This window comes from Antrostomus carolinensis, unplaced genomic scaffold (assembly GCF_000700745.2).
Source record: "Antrostomus carolinensis isolate BGI_N321 unplaced genomic scaffold, ASM70074v2 scaffold13252, whole genome shotgun sequence".
Classification (NCBI taxonomy): domain Eukaryota; kingdom Metazoa; phylum Chordata; class Aves; order Caprimulgiformes; family Caprimulgidae; genus Antrostomus; species Antrostomus carolinensis.
In genome coordinates, this window is record NW_010301652.1 from 12,640 (window position 1) to 16,337 (window position 3,698).

The following is a 3,698-nucleotide window of genomic DNA, read 5'->3' on the forward strand; positions in this document are numbered from 1 at the left end:
ACAGATGGGGTTTTTTAGGTCAGGAAAGTCTCAATAGCAGCAGAATTTTCTCTAAGGGTGCTTCATTATTCTTCATGTTACCTGGGTAAAGAAAGACCTTCTGAGCTCCCACACAAAACAACCAGGATCCCAGCACTTTCCATGAGATCATGAAATATTCCTCCAGTCCTTCCTTTCACGAGGGTCTTTCACTCATCCCTTAGCTGTGAACAATGCTGCTGCATCAGGAGTCACACAATGAAAATGCTGTAAGCACATGAAATTATAAACATGCCTGAGGCTTTATTATTGCCTTTTTTTTACCAAGTTAAGTTTGAAATTAGCAGTCGTCGTCTCCTGTGAACTTTGTCAGTATTAATCCAGCACACACAGCTGTATATCTACAAAACCTGAAAGCAGGCACCAGCATTGCTGGCCTGGGATGAAGGCACCTACTGATGATCCACTGCTTGGAGTTTCTCCTCTACACTATCTGCTTAATTTGATGTGTTAAGCTCATGGAGCCAAGAATCCTGTCTTTCTACGCTATTCATGCTCTGTAAAGTAAGTAAACTTTATTTTTGATACTTTCACAAGTTAATGTTTGCATTTGTAGCAATATTTATATTTGATTTATGTGAAAGAGGTTGATAAGAAAGGAAAACCAACTCTGAGCTAAGCAACCCTGGGAAAGAAGAAAACTCGGGTATGCTAGTTTGTGTCAACAAGGAATCTTTCACCAGAAGAAAAAAGCCCAGTTTATCAAAATTACTCTCTAAGTGGGATTCCAAACTCTGCAAACACGTATAAATATTTTAAACCCATTTCGGAGTTAAGAAGCTGAAACAAATAGATTGGCTAATAAAAAAAGACAGGCCTAAAGTCACAGAGCACCTTGTCTCAGAACTGTGCTGCACAAGATAGGGAAGGACCAATGGTGGCTTTCTGACAACCTTAGACAACTGATGTAGACAAGAGCATCCATGTAGGACCATCTGACAATTCCAGATAGACTGGTCACAGTTCTACTGCCACAGTGCTCCTTCCCAAGCTCACCTCTGCATCAGGAACCATAGAGGTGTACTGGTTTTTGGCTGGGAAAGAGCTAATTTTCTTCTTAGTAGCTAGAGGAGCGCTGTGTTTTGGTTTCAGTGTGGGATTTGGTATGAGAAGAGTGTTGATAACATACTGATGTTTGCAATGGTTGCTGGAGAATGAAGGACTTTCCAACCTCACTGTGTTTTGTCAGTCTGCAAGTGTTGGGTGGGGTGGCATAGTAAAATTGGGAAACTCAAATTGGTGTTTGGATACACCAATGGGATATTCCATATCATGTAATGTCATGTTCAGTATATTAATGAGGGTCAACCGGAATGCTCGCTCTTTTTTTGCTCTGTCTCTGTCTCTCTTCCAGGATTGCAGTTTCTTATCTCAACCTACGAGTCTCCCTACCTTTACCCCTCCAATTCTCTCCTCTATTCTCTGGGTGGGGTGTGGAGAGTGAGCGAGCGGTTGTTCAGTGTTTGGCTGCCAGCCAAGTGAAACCACCACAGCAGGTCAGAGGCACAAGGACATGAGGCTGAAATTCAGCTTGCACCCTTCCGTGCTAAGGGACCTGCCTGGATCCAGAAGGATGAAAGCTGGGAGTAGGGTTCAGCTCCGTTGCTTCGAGTTTTTCACTGTAACCACTAAATAAAGTCTGTTGGTTGAATACTTGGTGATTCCTTTGACTTCCTTTGACCTTGGAGCTGTCAAGGCTAATTTACCATCGTGTGTGAGAGGTTCCAGAGGGGTGTCGTTGTCGGCTCTGTCTACGTGGCAGTAACGAGGAAGGGATTTTTATTTTAAAGCATCGTTTCATTCTGTCAGAAGGCGGCCTGAAGCTGTCTTCTGACAGATCTCCCATTTGTTACTAAGATGTCTGACAAGCTCATACGTAATATTTAGTTCATTCACGTACACATTTCAAGGAAGTTCTGGCTCTGATCCCTTTAGCTACTTCCCTGTCATCTTTCACATCTCATCTGAGATTCACTCCTGTGAAGCCTGAAATAGTGATTTGGTTATCAGTTCGTATGTAAATCCTGCACCTTCCAAAAGACTGACAAACGATGTTTCCGTGGTTCACTGGAGTGACTGCATGATCATACAGCTCCCATTTTTAATTTTCTTACCTTACTCCTTCCGTGCTCTTTATTACAGCCACTCATTGTGTTTTGGTCAATTTTAGATGATCAGATTTCCAAGCAAAGGTCATTGCCTAGTTGTTCCTGTGAAGCCCTGACCTTATTGCATCCTTGCTACAGTAAAGAATAAACTCAATAATAATAGTATAATAACAATACAAATTTTCCAGACCTCAGCTTCTTTCTTACTACCAATTCCCCAAGCTGTCTACTCCCCTCCAAGTCTCAGTTTTGCCCATTTATTATTGTCCCTTTAGAGCACCAAGAAGCTGATTTTATGAAATGTAAACCATCCCCTGACAAAAAAATCTTTGCACATTAAGTAAATTTCAAGAGACACTCAGCATCCAGTGGTAAAGATCCCTAGTGTGTCATTTCATTAGATTTTCAATAACTATAAATAAAGGAAGGATGCTAAAAGCCTCATCACACCTTTCAAAGACCAAACATGGGATGCGCAAAGCAATCTGTGAAATTCTCAGCCTGAGGAATAGCTCTGATACATTTAGCCAGTCACGCTCTAAGACTGGTGATAATGGAATAAAAACTAGGCTCTATTGTTAAAGTGGAAAAGAACCTTTATGTCTAGACTGAGCTGAAAAAATGCCCTGATAATTTACCTATGTCCACAGTTTGTGCAGCTGTCAGTTATCTGACAGAGAACGCAAAGCCTGCTGTGGGTAAAATTTAAATGCTACAATTTTAAGTGTTTATTTGTTTGCTTTTGTTTGGGTTTTGGGATTTGGGTTTTTTTTTTTTTAACGGTATTTAATTTGTAGTTTACAATTTTTTTATTTTTTTTTGTTCAGCTTCAGGAACAGATTTTTCTCTTTTACTAAGTGTTCTTTGCAATTGTTAGGATTTCCATACAGAAAGTAAAATACCAGCTCTTCGATGCACACTTGAGGAGCCTCCAGACTAACCAGTGTGGATAACTAATTTTTATCATTAACTCCTGCAGCACTATAGGCTACTCCATCTCCATCTTCACCGTTGCATAAGCCCTCGAGTAACACTGGTCCTGGATACATTTACTCATGGTTTAACTACACCTCTGACTGCTGGAAAGGCTGCTGGGTAACTCTTAGAAAAGAAACCAAGATGTAGAAACCTTGAGAGTTGTGCATGTGGAGCTGTCCTCATCCGTTCACTGCAGTGTTAGTGATGGTGGAAATTTAAACGCGAACCCACTTTCCAGAGAGTTTAAGCCAATGAACTTATTTTGGAAGGGCAGTAGGTAAGAACCAGCACGTAACTGCTGCAGCTCAGACAACCAGCAGTACTTTACAAAACTGTAGTAACTTCATTCCTTGCAAATAGGTGCCCAACTCGAGCACATGCACACACCAGTTGCTGACACCAATATTATCTGCTCAGACTCATGGTAAAGTACTTTCCTTTGCTGCTCACCTTTCCATGCACTGTTGCAAATCTTCAGAAATCATTCAGCTGTTTTTCTGTAGGTTGGCACATACTTTCCGTGATGATTCCCCAGTCTTTAATCCCCTAATTTCCTTGGTGTTGTGAAGATTT